General features: G+C 37.1%; 1 protein-coding gene across 2 annotated transcripts in view; it reads left to right on the top strand.

Moving 5' to 3' along the window:
• The window catches only part of MEI4 (meiotic double-stranded break formation protein 4), a 129,783-nt gene that overhangs the window by 17,184 nt on the left and 96,988 nt on the right, over positions 1 to 15,611 (top strand). The window contains exons 1-2 of one of the 2 annotated variants that reach the window (XM_039728094.1): positions 9,020 to 9,112; positions 11,822 to 11,921. The exons of the other annotated variant lie outside the window; for it this stretch is intronic. The gene's annotated coding sequence lies outside the window, so the exon portion shown is untranslated. Of the gene's footprint in view, positions 1 to 9,019; positions 9,113 to 11,821; positions 11,922 to 15,611 lie in introns of those variants that run through there. 2 annotated transcript variants of the gene reach the window in all.

Genomic DNA, 15,611 nt, shown 5'->3' with positions numbered 1-15,611 from the left:
AAGACAAAACTTCATCCCTTCACACCTCTCATGTTTGTGCCATGTTTTGATCAATATGAAGTATCAGGTTTTGATTGACAATATTTTACCAGTATGAAAATAGGTAAATATGAAAATCTACCTTTGCTATAAAAATGAAGCAATTAAACCGTTGCTTCATCCCAGTACTGTCATTCCATCAGTCCAGGTTTTCTCTATTGGCAGCTTTGTAGTTTGTAGTTTTGGTTTCTGCTAACAAAAGTCTTTACTTTTTAAATTTGCTTTGTTGCTTTTGTTCTAACAAGCATCTTTAAGGTCTTGTTGAAATACATTTTCATAATTAAAATTAATAGGAAAATCTCTTCCCTGCCTTCTGTCTCCACAGAAAATAAAAATAAAAAGAAAGTTTTTCTCTTGAGTATTCCAATTCTTTTAATTACTGTCTCAAATTTGATTTAGGGCTTTTTTTTGTTGTTGTTGTTTTCGTTGCTCAAAGTAATTTTGCTTGCCAGCAATTAGAGATAGGTGTACTGCAATAAACACTGGGAGAAACCTCAGCAAAATTGTTTCCATGGTGTTTAGTCAGATCTGCATAACTGTTGCTTAGTGAGGAAAATAAGACAAGAGTACTCAAAAGCAGAAAAACAGGGGTCACTTGAAGTTCTGGGTTTCAAACTGGCCACACCTTCCATCCAGCCTTCTGGGGTGGTGTGCCACAGTATGGATGGGATATTTTACCAAAGTGAATTTGTTCAAAATTCTCAGTCTGAATGACAGATTATTATATTATTCTGTTTCCTTTTTACTTTGTTATTTATGAAGAATAAAATATGCTGAAAGCATGATTTATGAAGAAGTAGATCTGAAGAACTCCCTCCTTCAAAGCACACCTTTCTTCTCTCAGCTCACTGTGGCATGCAGGAGGATTTCATGCCTGATAAAGCATCCCTGAGCCTCTTTGGTACTGATCCAAAGCTGCAGAGTCACCCAGAAGCTGGAAGCTGGGTACTGCTTGTCCTGGAGCTGCAGCTCAGGGAGTCACAGTTGAAACTAGTGAAATGTGTTGCAATTCCTTAAAGCTAGAAATACTATTTCTTGTTTCTCCTACTCAAAGGAAAAAGGTAAGAGGTAAGTCTCTCTGCAGAGTAATCTGTATGTGGGGCAGGTTAACTTATAAAACTACAAAAATTAAAATTTTGGGGTTTTTTGGATGAATCTGCAACCTGGGCATCAAGCTGTACTTATGCAGGGTAACCCTGTATTTAGGAGTTCCCACAAAACTAAGTAGAACCTCCCTCAGAAATTAAGCCAGGACTTTTCCTCCCTCTCAAAAAAACCCCCAAAAACAAACAAACAAACAAAAACCAACAAAAAACAAACAAAGAAAGAACCACACAAAGAGGAAAAAAAGCAAAATATGACAGATCAGGAACTTTCCCCATATTTGTGAGGGGCCATATGATGTCTGATCACTGATTCCATCTGGGAGCTTTCGAAGTCCGTGGCTCACCCTTGTCCCCATGTCCCTTGCAGCTCTTGCTCACAGAGAGACAAATGCCTGCACCACACATGTGGGGCAGTTGAGTCAAAGGACAGGGGATGGATAGCTCAATTCTGTTCTGTCCCATGCTCCAGTGGGAATAAAACAGTCTGTTTTTATGGTTTGCAGCAAAGGGTTGCTTATGGGCACACTTGCCTGTTTATTCACTGTGGCTAAGCAGAGCACGTCCAGCAGCACTGCCCAAAGTGTTACACAGTCCTGGACCTCCCCAGGCTCTTCCCCATGTAGCTGTGGTTTTATCTATTTACACTTCACATTATCAGTCTCTGTTAACTCCATCTTCTGTATATACAGTCTTTCATTTCGCTGTCAAGCTAGTAAAATCCATCTTTTATGTGTTAAGCCAACTTTTGTCCACAAGCACTCCATTAAATCCATCAAATCTATTTTGGTCTTATTTCTGCCATCAGTTCTGCCACATTTTGTGCCAGCTCAGACCAGTAACTAAATTATTAATGCTTGGAGCCCTACTCAGATAATATGGGCACTTTCTGAGCAGCATAGGACAAAGGTTAACAGCAGAATGAGCAGTGGAAAATGAAGCACAGAAGGGATGTAGTATAAAGATGTTTTGTAGCCAGTCCTAGCATTAATGTACTTACTATATTTTCCATGTCATTTATACCATCTTCCTCGCAGTTAATTCTGTAATTTAAATCTGAGGATTCAGACTGGGGAGGAGAACTGCTCTTCTGGAAAAGGGGAGGCTATTTTAAATATTTGAGAATTGAAGTAGAAAGAGGGAACATGTAGAGAGGGAAGTCTTGAAAATTTGGTCTAGGGAAAGGAATGTTTTTAATTTTTGTTTTCTTGCACTATAAAATGAGTGCAAAATTAACAAGATTAAGCAGTATTAGTTTAGAATTATCCTAAAGTTCTACTCAAATGCAGCTGAGTTTGTTTTCAGGAGAAGCTTCATTTTCCATTGAAGAATTATATGATGCCAGAAAATAGGAACTGAAGCTTGGTTTTGCTCCTCCTAAATTACAGAGTCAAGATACCATACTAGAGCAAGAAAAGCACCTTTCAGCAAGTGGTATGCCTTTCTAGTTCATGGCATCCAGAGTAAGGATCCTAACCCCTCATGCCTTCCCCAAGATCTCTTGTATATGATTTATTCCCCCGATGTGAGGAGTGTGACCATCTGTGCAGAAAGAATTCACCTTGTCCTGACCTTTATGCTAACTGGGGAAAGAACAAACAAGAATGAGTCGAGTGAAATAAACATTGAGGGGTTTCTTTTAATGGGCAAGTGTGAGAGTAATATGAAGTGGCTTGGAAGACATAAGCAGGTTTTACGGAGAGAGGTTAAAAAGGAAATCAGGCCTGTGAGTTTCTTGGAGAGTTTGTCACCTAGTCACTCTGTATGGAATGCTGGCAGAAACACGACCCAGGGGCAGGAAATAGTGTGTATGCCAGTATTGGAAAGCTCATGGGGGATGCAAGATCTAGCTCAAATATAAAAGATCAGCTCTGTGTAAAAAAGTGGAGTGCAACCTTTCATGATTATCTGTCAGTTCCCTGCCATCATTGGTCTGCATGGTCCAAGTTTGGTTCCTTCACCCTCTTCACCTTGAGGGAATCTCCCAAATCTCCTAATAGGGACTTGTATTTCATACTTAATGCTTCTCTGCATGGTGCTTACTACTTTAGGGACAATGATTAAGTGTACACCAGAAGGCAAAATGCACCTTCTTTATCAAAAAATTCTGGTTTCCTTACGAGACTGTATTTAATATTTATAGATTGTCACACTGTTTTATTTGTTTACAAAACATATTTCTCCTCCACAATCTGTGTGAGAAGCATGAAAAAGAGAAACACAGTTATTTGTAAGATTAAATTCCTTTTATCTTCCTCGTCACCAGTCTTCACTTGGATAAGATAATGTAGGTTAGGAAGTCTCTATAAAGCATAGAGTTCCAGTTCTCAACTTAGTGGAGAATTCTCAGTCTCTTTCTAATCTTTCTTATTACACCCATCTGTACCCTTTGAATAGCTATATTTGAGATAGGTTAACCTAGGGACAGTATTCCTAGCACAGCAGACATAGCTCGATTTATAATGGGCTTGCAATCTGTTTTTTCTTCATACCAGCCTTTTGTAGCCTACTATTTACTTTCTGATTCTCATCTCTGTTATGCAGTGATCCTTAGAGAGCTATGATTAGCAATTTATGACTGCATCCAGAGTTATTGTTGCATTGAATTTCTTATTGCCACCTCACTACACTGCCTATTTCCCCATATTAGTCCTAGTTTGGCCTGGGTTTTCTTGACCTATATAATTTTGCTATCTTGCTGTTTATCACCCTACCCAGAACTACTACACATAGAGAACCATACAAACCTTATGAATATATTAGTTGTATCTCAGCAGTCACCTTTTTTAGACAGTTTTCAGTCCATATCAACAAATTGCCTCTCACCTTGATCCTTCTGAATTTCATGATGAATGTGAGGAATATTATGAAAGGCAATTTCAAGGTCTTAATAAATAATGTCAGTAATTTTCATTCTCTTATAAATATTTTCCTGGCTTTTTGAAAGACTGTTAAATACATAAGAGGACATGATCTCCCTTCTAGCATATCTGCCCTTACTGAGCCATGTGGTCATGAAGCTTCAAAGGACATACATTATCTCCATATCCAATTCACAAAGTACAAATTCATAGATCATAGAAAGACTTCAGTTGGAAGGAACCTTAAAAATCATGTAGTTCCAACCCCCCACCATGGGCAGAGATGTCATCCACTAGATCAGGTGGAATTATTTTAATAGAAGTATTTATGAGGCACTAACATTGTATTTGAATAAGAATAAATGCTTTTGAAAATTTAATGCTTTTGATTTATTTCTCATTAGAAAGCAGCATAAAATATAGGCATTCTGGAAACTTACTGCATTCAGAGGATAAGTTTCCCCTCTGCGAGTCATTTGTGCAGTCATTAAAAGGGATGCCACATGGTGTTGTGATGATCTTTTAGAGCAAGACAGCCATAAGGGAGAACTCAGTACTACTAATTCTTTCAGTTCCAGCAATCTTGTAAGAAAAACACTTTTAACATTTAGCAAAGATTTTCTTTGGGACCCCTCAGTTGTTACATGGGCCTTTTATTTTTCTTCACTTACTGAAAAAGATGTTAAATCATAATGGCAAGTATAAAATGCCTGACTTTCTCTGCTTTAGTGTTGATTTAGAAAAAGTTTCATTAACGACTATAAACCATCAGTTTGAACAGTCTTAAAGACTGGCAGAATGGATTGTCAGACTAAACAAAAGTCAAATTGCCAAGTAGGAAATTAAAACATTAGATCACACTTTGCCTGGAGTTTGTCTCTATAAAATTAGGCCATTTTTATAATGGGAAAAAAATGCCCATATTCTTTGTTTTAACTGGTCAAAATGTGTCACCCCAGTATGCTAATCTCTACAGACCCCTTCTGTGTTCTTGTGCAATTAAAAATTTTCCACATTTTGAATTGCCAGAACATCTTAATACAAAGAGCTCTACTCCTTCTCATTCTAAGCAATGAATAATTTTTCTGCACATCGTTTCCTTTTCTTTCAAATGGGACAAGCTTTCCTAAGCTTTGGTAAAGTCCTAGAGGACCCAGAGCGAAGCACAGTCTTTGAGAGGATGATTCAACCCATCTTGAGATAAGCATGAAGACAGATAATGTGCATTGCCTTTGGGAATCACTTCTCACTGGCTGTGGAAAGTAAAAAAATCTACATTGTGCAGTGCTGCACAAATACCTGAGCTTGGTCTTAAAACCAGAAGCATAATGGCCATTCATTCCACCCTCATGGGACAGTCATTCTGAAAATGCAGCAATGTGTCTGACCACAGGATCTCAGTTTGCACCTCTGGTTGACATTGCTATTCAGAACAGCCCACAGAATTTTCTGTGGCAGCACACTGCAAAAGCTCAGGCGCATGTCAGGTGCAGATGGCAAATCCAGGCGCAGAAGCAGCTAGGAATGTGACTGTATTTTGTCTTTGACACCACCCACAGAAACATGAGGGTGTCACATAAAGGCTGAGATGATAAGGTAATGCTAGAAAGCCTATAGAGAACCTTCTGACTTTATTAAAATGGAATCAAAGAGAGAATAAAATTTCTCCAGCAATTTAAGGATTTTGAGGTTTTAACTGATTATAAAGACATTTTTGAAATGTGTGGCTTCATTTCCCTCTTTTATTATTGAAATCCTTTCCATTACCATGTGTAGATTTTCTTTGTGTATATAGAAAGACAATTTAAATCAACTTTAATTTTTCATTCTAACAGAGAAAACCAGATTTGCACAGTGGAATGACACTAGAAGAAAAATCTAGTAGAGAATATGACTTTTACTAAGCTATATCTGATACTTAATTATTAATTCTATTGTCATAATGAAATTCTTGACAGATTTAGGTGCAACAAAAGTGGAAGCTTCTCTAATCTATCTCCATGTGCCATTTTACTCAATCACAACATGCTTGCCTGGAGCACAGGTTAGCTGTTTGCTCAAGCTGATCATAGATACTGGATTTATTCTAAATATGACTAATTCTTTTAACCAGATGGCTGTACAGATAGCTCTTATTCATTTTTTTTTTCAGTATTTGTTTCCTGGGTCTCCTGTTTATATTTATTATGGGATTTTATCACCATATGTCCATTTTTTATACCTTTTAATTACTTAGACTTGGTACGCAACATTTTCTTTTTTAATGACTCCACAAAACAGTGAAATAACCAAATTGTTACAATTCATTGTCATTTTCATACTCTGTCTTTTTTCATAATCTATTTAAAGGTAATTCTGGTACCTTATTCAACTAATGCTGCATCCTCTGCGAAATTCCAGAGATATTCTCAGAAAACACAAAAGGTTTCACTGAGCAAAATATTAATGAGACTGAGTTCTCCATCTATCATATTCCTGATCTCAGATATGCAAATCTCATCATCAGATGGCAAAAGTAAGTGATCTTGTTCCCATACAGAAATACCATAATTTTCCTTTATAATGGAAATCTGTGTGAATGAACATTAGATTTTGCAAATAATTTTGGTGACTGTTCAAATATTTCCCATTTTGAGACTCTATTTTTGACTCAGGTATTTAAATTTATTTATGTGAATAATGTCACAGCAACTTTTTTTTTTTTTAATTTAAAAATACTGCGTGTAGAATGTCTCACTAAGGATGTCTATACACAATAATACTGGCTCTAGTCTGTGCTCTGAGTAAGAGTTAAAAATAATTCCTCAGTTAATCTACAATAGAAAGAAAATATTTTTAACATATGTAACCACTTTCTTCAGGAAAAAAATGCAGCTTTTATTGTAATTGACTATTTGTAGCTAAGTAGCCTGAACTGAACCTAGATGTATCCAAGATATCTTCCTGGATGTTGCAAGTCTTTACTGCAGGGAGACCTCTCTGTCTCTGAGATTTTAGTTGAGTGCCTCTTTCCATGAACAGAAAATTGCTACTCATCAATTCTCTCATCACCTCCAAGCTGCCAGTATGAACATCAGATACATCTACATTATTTTTCTTGGTTCAGGCAATTTTCTTTGTGCTATTTTGGATAAAATTGAAACTGCCTCCCCTTTGGAGTGGAAAGCTCTTAAAATTTTCCCTTAATTTTTTGCTATAAAAGTAGTACCCACCAAAAAGTCAAAATGTATTGCACTCATGTAAAAGCTGTTAAATATTAAACACAGCTTAAATAAAGTCTTCAGATTTCAAAAAGACTTTATCTGAACAGCTTCTTAGAGGAAAAAACCACTTGTACGCACAAAAAACTAATTAATATTGGCAATGGAGACACAAAGAGGAAACAAAATTTCTCTCTAATAGTAAAAAAAATCATACTTTTCTACTCATTAAATCAAAAGCTGTCATCTTGCCATGCAGTACAGTCCTGTGGTCCAAATACCAAATTCTGAAACCAAATACAAACAGTCTGGGACACAATCTGGACAGCTTGTTGTCAGATAGCCTGTAATGTGATGTGCCTTTCAGCTGAGTGGTGGACTCAGGTTGTCTGTCACTCCAGAGGCTTGGGAGATGGTCACCAGCTCCAGGGCAAGGAAAAAAGTGTCTCTGTGTGACAGAGACATGGCAAAAAGGGAGGAACTGTAGCCCACAGAGGTAGTAGTGAGTAGAAAGGGATGAGTAGAGAGACCTGGGTCACCCATAGCCCAAGCCCTGCTGTGGCAGACAGAAACGCTTTAGGGATGGGAATGAGTTGGCTGTAACTCAAACCATACTGGGATCACAGCAGCCAAGCAGAGAAGCAAGAATTGTGAGTATATGATAGATGGAACAGATTTGCTTATACACAATTTTATGTCTGTTCTGTTCGGTCTGATTTATTCTTAGTATTCTTTCTTTAAAAGGCTGCATATTTTAGTTTATATTTTAATAAATTCTGGCTTTGAGTTGAAAGAGTTTTTTGGTCTTTTGATCCCCACCATAAGGCAAGGATCTTAGAGACATGCATCCCACTCCACTGCACACACATCCTTTGCTTAACAATGTGCAGCATTTGAATTTATCATAATTGACTGCAAATTCATAGTTACATCCTATGAAAATGCCAGGGTTTCAAAATTTGTGCTGTTAGGCAGAAGAAACATTGACACTTTTTTTACACAGCTTCCCATTCTTTTTGTATTGTCATTCTAAGCTAAACAACACTTCTTGACATTTTCTTGTACTGGGTTCACTGTGAGTTTAAGTGAAGCCTTTAGTTTCATCTTCCTCTAATTTACTCTGGATTTTGAGCTGCTGCATTGACTCCTGAAGAGCTGGTCTTTGTGCCCCACTCACTTTAACTCAACTGTAATAGTAAGTGAAACTTAACTGTCTTGGTGTTGTGTAATGCAGCCCCATAGTAATTATTTAATCATCCAGTGGTAAGCTGAAATATTTCAACATCTGCTTTCGGGTTTGAGTTTGTAATTTCATTGGGGTTTAGTTTTGAAAAACTCCCAATAAAGTCTATGTGTCATTACTGAATTTGTAAAGTATTTTGTTACAAACATGGGGATGTTATTAGGTAACTTATGAAGTCCATGCATTTCAAAATCTACACTATTAGTTTCAGTAGCCTTCTCAAACCAGAGATCTACTTCAATTTCTGTAAAAGCTGTGCTGGTTTTGTACTCTGACCCCCTGCTTCTCTGCTGGAGTTCTCCTACCTTATCTCCTCCTTCACAGCATTTCCTCTCTTCCCCACTAGGTTTGTGTGGTTGTTTCCACTTACTCCACAAGTACCACAAATATGAATTCTTGAGAACTGGGCAGGGTCATCCAGAAAGGTTCCTTGGTACTGTGGGAAAGCCACAGATAATTGTGAGTCATCACATTTTGTTACTTGTTTATTTATTTGTAGGTTGAGATCCTGATTATGTAGTCTGAATTGATTCAAAGTGAGCTGAAGGTCAAACTTATTTTGGCCAGGCAGTTGAGATGATTTTTAATTCATGTTTCTCCAGTTTTATGCAGTGTCAAATACTTAAGGGAGAGACGTCTGGGATATTAACAAGTTCCTAACCTAAGGTACATGGGAATATTTCTACTATCCATTTTAAAATGAAAAACATTCAGGAAAGGTAAATGAGAACATCTGATTTCCTCATGCACACACAGAGAATCATAACTGTGTTATAACTTTGTGTGTGTACACAGGCAGACATATCTATATATATCCACCCTAAACCTATTATGAATTATTAGCAGAGGATTTAATAACTGTTCCATGAGTACCATTCTGAAAACAATTAAATAATGCATTTTTACACTGATATTATGTCAAGTAGTCATAGTATTTTTAGCATTTTCTGTTCTAAGTGTCTATAACCTATAATCACTATATAATGGAATTATCATTAGTGTATAAAATTTTTTGTATACTATGTTGCCTGCAATAACTGTGCTTAAATCTGAGGAAAGACAAATAATTTTTAAAAATTTGTCTATAATACTTTGTTTCAATGCATTGACAATTTGACTTTAGATTTTCGATGTTATCTTTTGCTTTCACAATACCAAGTCATGATAGACTCCAATTTATTGAATATAAAACTATTTTCTTGGAACCTCTGTTACCAAGGTCTCAGACTGAAAAATTTTCAATATTTCTATGGAGAAGAAATAGTATTTTTCAGAATGTGCCAGTGTGGAAACTATTCTAATGCATAAAGTGCCTTTAAGTGGACAGGCATTTCAATTTAAATAGTATCTATCTGCAATGTGACAGGCTTGAAGTAACTGGATTACTTGTCTGGTAGTCTAATTTGAAACCCCAGAGGTAACCACTGAAATCCACATGAAACAAAGCTTAATTTGACTATGTGACCTTGTGCGTTGATCTAGATTAGTTGTTTGATGGTTTCCAAAACCCTTATCAGTTTAACAGCCACCCTGTAATAAGCTCCCAGTAAACAATTCTTCCTCTTCCATCTACCTATTTTTTTATTTTGAAGAAGGCAAAAATTGGTGACATACAGAATGAAAACTAAAAAACAGTGAAGCAAATATATAACTAGATAGAAAATAGCAAACTGTCACACTACCCAAACCCCTTATTCTATTTTGATTGCAACCCCTAACTGCTGGATACATCTAATTTAAATGCAGAATAAAATTGCAGAGCTATACTATGTCTTTCTAGTTTAGAACTGTTTTCACAGTTTTATGTGAAGATTCGCTTCATATTTCTTGTTTGAAAGAAATAGACCTTTTCTCTTGCAAACAAGTTTGGTTTCGTTGTTTTTATGTTCTTTGCCTGGTCTAATGGTAAGAATTTTAATGTACTTAATCTCCACTTGATTTATTCATCTGCTTGATTGGTTAAACAGTGATCACACATGCAGATCTTCCTAGGATGTGCTTTCTCTTCTTTTTTTTATGGACTTGGAGTCCTGTGTGCTGAAGACTTATCAGTAGTCATCTTGGTTAGGTCTGTATTAAATTACTGGATTTTGTGTTTCACTTCCCTGTTTGAGTTAGGTGATTACATCCAGAAAGTTATTTAACCGGTCCATTATCATGCAAAATAGTGTTTCCAAATAACTTTCTTCATTTCTTATCTATAATTTGCTTTCTCTTGGCTATTTCTGACTGCTTCAAAATTTTCTTATTCAAATTCCCGTAGTCTGACTCTTCTTTCAGCATAAGAACAGGACAACCTGGGCAATATAACTAAGTATTTTGAAGTTCCTGGAATTGTAGATCCTGGTTTTCTTTCCCCTAAGCTTGACTTTCCTATACCTCCCCCTGTGTCATTAATTCAGCAAACTTTTCTTTGGACATTTTTCAGAGCCAGCATCCTGTGGGTAATATGGGGTTTTGTAGTTCTTTAATGCCATTTCTCTTATCCTTTTCTTATCCTATTTCTCCACCCTGGAAGACTTCCAGTACAGCTCTGCCTCTAGCAATGCAGTTGTCAAGATGTTTAAAGAGTAGGGAAGTTACTTTTTTAGCTCTTTACACTTTTAAATGAGGTTATCTTTCTTGTACTTTTTTGTAGAATTTTTGAAATACAAGGAAACTTTTCCAGCATCTGGAAATCATTACACAAAGGAGTAAATGCTACAGAAGCCTCTGCACCATGAGTAGGTTGTCTGTATGCCAGTGAAAGTTCTGGGGACACAAAAATGCTAACTGCTGGACATAAATCTCAGTGCTTCAGGAGCTATAATATCAGTTCTTGAACTCTCAGACCTGATAGCAGCAAATAAAGATTTTGGCAGTACTTCTAATATCCAGCTGTGAGAAGGGGCAATTCTCAGGAGTACAAAGGAAAATATGTGTATATGGGTGGGACTGGTATGTTTCATGGTATAGAACCATCTTGTCTACTGAGCACCTGGGTATGCCTTACAGAACTGCAGCTGGACAAAATCCCCAGGGAGGACAGGGCAGTGGGGTCTGACCATCTCACCTGACAACCTCAGCAACTGCAACTTAACCCCTGCACGGTAGAAGTCACCCTGAAATGGGCATGAGAAGGGACAGCCTGAAATGCAGCTTTTTTTGCAATATGCAGGTAGCAACTAGGATTTGCATGGAAGGGCAAGGAGGAGACTTTATAGAGAGATGTATTTGGGAACTGAGCTTTAGGAACCTCTGGCACAAACCGCCACAGATGGTCCAGAGAACATCTGATGTTCTACCCAGAGAGGGAGCTCTTGGGGTTACTGTTGGCTGGTAATAGGCCTAGCACCGTAAAATTTCTTGCTCCATAAGATTTTTTCATTCTTTCAGAGGAAAAAAAGCATCTTTATGGGCCACTGTAAAAATACATCTGATTTAACCAGATTTACCTGTGAACAGAGAAGAGGAGACAGCAAAGACAGCTAATAAGGTGCGTCATATTGACTAACTATACAAACCAAAAGGGAAAGCAGTTTCTTTTAGATCTTCTACATAGTTATTTCACATCTGCAACCCTTGGGACCTGTGCAGAACAGGATTCGCTTTCAGACCTCATGGTCATGATTGCCCACTGTCTTTCATTTTTTGTATCCTCCTGCATTCTTGGAAATATGCCTAAAATACTGCTGATCAGCCTGGATCATTTTAAATCAACTGATTCTTTCCTGTACAACAACCAGAAGTATAATGAAAATGCAGTCATTAATACAATAGGTTTGTACTCTACAGGAAAGACAAGATTAAAGCATGGGACTGAGAATCATTGTGGTGTTAACCAACAGTGAAATAAAGATTATATGGATGAAAGCAGAAAGGATTTTGGTCAGTTGTATTGCATTGCAAAAGAGATTTCACTGAAGCAATCTCTGAAATACTGCACAGGCAGGTGAATAGACATCTCTGTATTTCCAGTAAATTCTTACCACTGTGATTATAATTTTCCAGGTGTATGCTGGAGGATATGTGTAAATAATAATGATAAATAATAGTGATAAATCTCAGTTATTACAACATCACCATATGTAGAGGAACAAAAGACGATGGAATGCCAACCATAGATGGGATAGAGGTTTTTGAACCCTGATGAGCTGAGTTGATGATTTAACAGAAATGGGACAACATTCTGGCTTAAAACACAAGGCCAAGAATTAAGGAGTAGTATCTACAGTTTCTGCATCAAAGCAAGTTGCCTTTTGGAACAATACAGAAAAAAAAAAAAGATATCTAGTAGAGATCCTGTGATAGCCTGATGTGATGCAGCCATATGAAAACATCTTCTCATGAACAGAAATGTAATAAACAGTATTCTAGCAAGAGTTTACCTGGAGTATAGTGTCATTACAGCTGCTCACACAAGATAATTAAGCATGTTTAAAAGCAGAGAAAGGCATCTAAGATGCTTAGAGGGAAGAAAGTTTTCACATGATCAGAGGCTTAGAGTATCTCTTCTATGAAGACAGGCTGAAAGAGTTGGGGTTGTTCAGCTTGGAAAAAAGAAAGCTCTAGGAAAAGCTCATTCCAGCCTTTCAATATATAGATGGGTGTGTTATAAGAAAGGAGATACTTTTTACCAGAGTCAGTAGCAATAGGACAAGAGGGAATGAGATTAAACTAGAAGAGGAGAGATTTAGGTTAGATGTTAGGGAAGATGTTCTTTACTGTGAGGGTGGGGAGGTACTGGCACAAGTTACCCAGAGAAATTGTGAATGCACCATCCATGGAAGTGTTCAAGGACAAGTTGGATGTGGCTTAAATCAACCTGATGTTGTGAAAGACGTCTCTGCGCATGGCAGGGGGGGTTTGGACTAGATGACCTTTAAAGCTGCTTTCCAACACAAACCATGCTGTGGATCCATCTTCCAAAAGGAACTTGGCTTTCACAGCCTAACAAAATGTTGCATGCCCATAATATTGCATGTTAATACACCAGAGAAAAGCCTTTTGAACTAATAGCCACTGCTGGCACAAGAACAAATGGATATAAACTGGCTATTTATAAATTTACCCTGAAAAGAAGGTTTCTAAGCCTCAGAGGAACAACATTTTGGTGGAACAGCTTTTCTAGTTGCAGCACAAAATTTGTTGCAGTTAAACAGCACAATCACAACCTGGATTAAATTATATGATTGACCAACTAAGCAGAACTCCTATCCTTTCCTATGGCCTTTATTATTAGAGGGAAACATAATACAAGGTTTTGGGAAATAGAGGTATAGCTCCTATATCTTAGATAAGGTTCTGAGTTCAGTATGCACTAAAAATGCATTTGCTGCTGCTGATTTTTTGTGCTTCACCGAAGGCTTAGTTTCTGTGTCTTTTGTTCATTAACACTTGTGAACTTGATTATGCTTTGGTTTTACTACTGTTTAGATACTTAATTACATTTCCATCATCAAATAAGCACTAATTCTTTTAGTTGAATTTTTTTTAAAATATTTTTTCAGTAGATTATATCTTTCCAATATATTGTGAACCTTGTTGTTATAGTATTACATTTCAGCTTGTCATGCTGATGTGTAATATCCATTCCCCTCTCCTGTTAGGGTTTTATTGGTTGCTATAGTTACTGACCATTGCTCTGTTCATGTCATTTATGTAGGCTAAATTCTTAGTGACCCTAAATCTATTATCATACACACCTTGTTGTTTCTATATTGTGAGATGTCAAGGCACCCAACATGTTATGAGGAGGACTCCCAAAGACATTAGTAGAGCTTGCTTGCATGACAGTCTGGATTTGCAGGGCTGAATCCCTCCATACATTGCCATATTTTTTACATTCACCTTAAGAGCAAATCAGCCAGGTCTTGTACATGCTGTAACACAGTCTATCTTGATATTTATTATTTTATCTATTAAAACATTTGGCTGTCTCCACACACAGTTGGGGGACCAATTAAAAGTCCAGAAAAACTATACAAAGTTTCTCATGTAATTAGACGTTTCAGGGCATGCTATTAAGGGCCATCTGTTCTCCTGGATGACTGAGTATGACTGAGAAATGAGATGTTTCCTTCTGCGCTTGAGGTTCCGTCTGTCTTGATTCTATATTTGATTAACTCTGTATGGGGGTGGAGACTGAATTTATTTATAATGGTCTTAATCTGTATAGCAGGTTAAGTATGATCAGGGTAGAATATTGAACTGTTTAGCACTTGAGATACCCTTTATTGTTTCAGAGCAAGTAACTGCCTTGAATATTTTTCTAGGAGAATCCCCACTGCTTTTCTGTTGTTTACTTTTCCCCACTGCCTGTTTTTTTCCTTTGTTATCAGTGATCCAATATTGCCATAGAATAAATGGTTACAACTAGAGAAAAATCACTGCCATTTTATGCATTTTGAGTTTGGCTAGTAAAGCCAAGCAGATCTGAGCAGTGAAGCAAAACATATGCTGTAAACTTATGAGAACTGGCTTGCTTTCCCCTTGGTAACATCTGTGCAGGCTCACCAAAGGTAACGTAGAACATGCCAGACTGCCGCAAAACGTGGAGATATCCAAATTAACTTTTAATTTAGGTATTTCTGCTGTTCTGCCAGCTGTGATGTGCCAATACCCTTAAGAGCAGATTTCAGTTGCTTTTTATCAGTGCAGCTGGCTGCCTACACTTTTCCCTCTAAGTGCCTCTAAATCCTAACAGAGCAATGACACGCAGCAATACTTTTGTTTAACATTTCTAACAACAACTGATGGCTTTAGCTAGAGTTTAACATTATCACACACACATTTAAAACTTAAATCTGGCTCTAAATAATACTTCAGCTTCTTCGTATAAATTTTTGCAAATAAGATCAAAGGTCTCTTATGCTCTGCATATAGCAAAGTATTTACAAATCTGTGCCAAGCCAGGACATCTGGTTATTGTGTTTTGGTTATAGCAATGTGGGTTTTTCTATCTACTGTGCTTTGGTTGACATTTCACCCACTTTATCTACAGCAACAAGTACAGTTAATATTGATATTCAAACAACACATTCACTTATTCACTTAAAAGCAATATTGTTTGGAAAATTAAACAAAAAATAAGAGTTTATGACACCCTGTTGCAGACTTAGCACTGCTAATGTCACTGCTGTAGCATCATCCTTAGGCATGTAAACCCTGGCACTTCCCCCAGCTT

Source organism: Passer montanus, unplaced genomic scaffold (assembly GCF_014805655.1).
Source record: "Passer montanus isolate IOZ18808 unplaced genomic scaffold, ASM1480565v1 scaffold11, whole genome shotgun sequence".
Taxonomy (NCBI): domain Eukaryota; kingdom Metazoa; phylum Chordata; class Aves; order Passeriformes; family Passeridae; genus Passer; species Passer montanus.
This window is presented reverse-complemented; position numbering and strand designations above follow the sequence as displayed.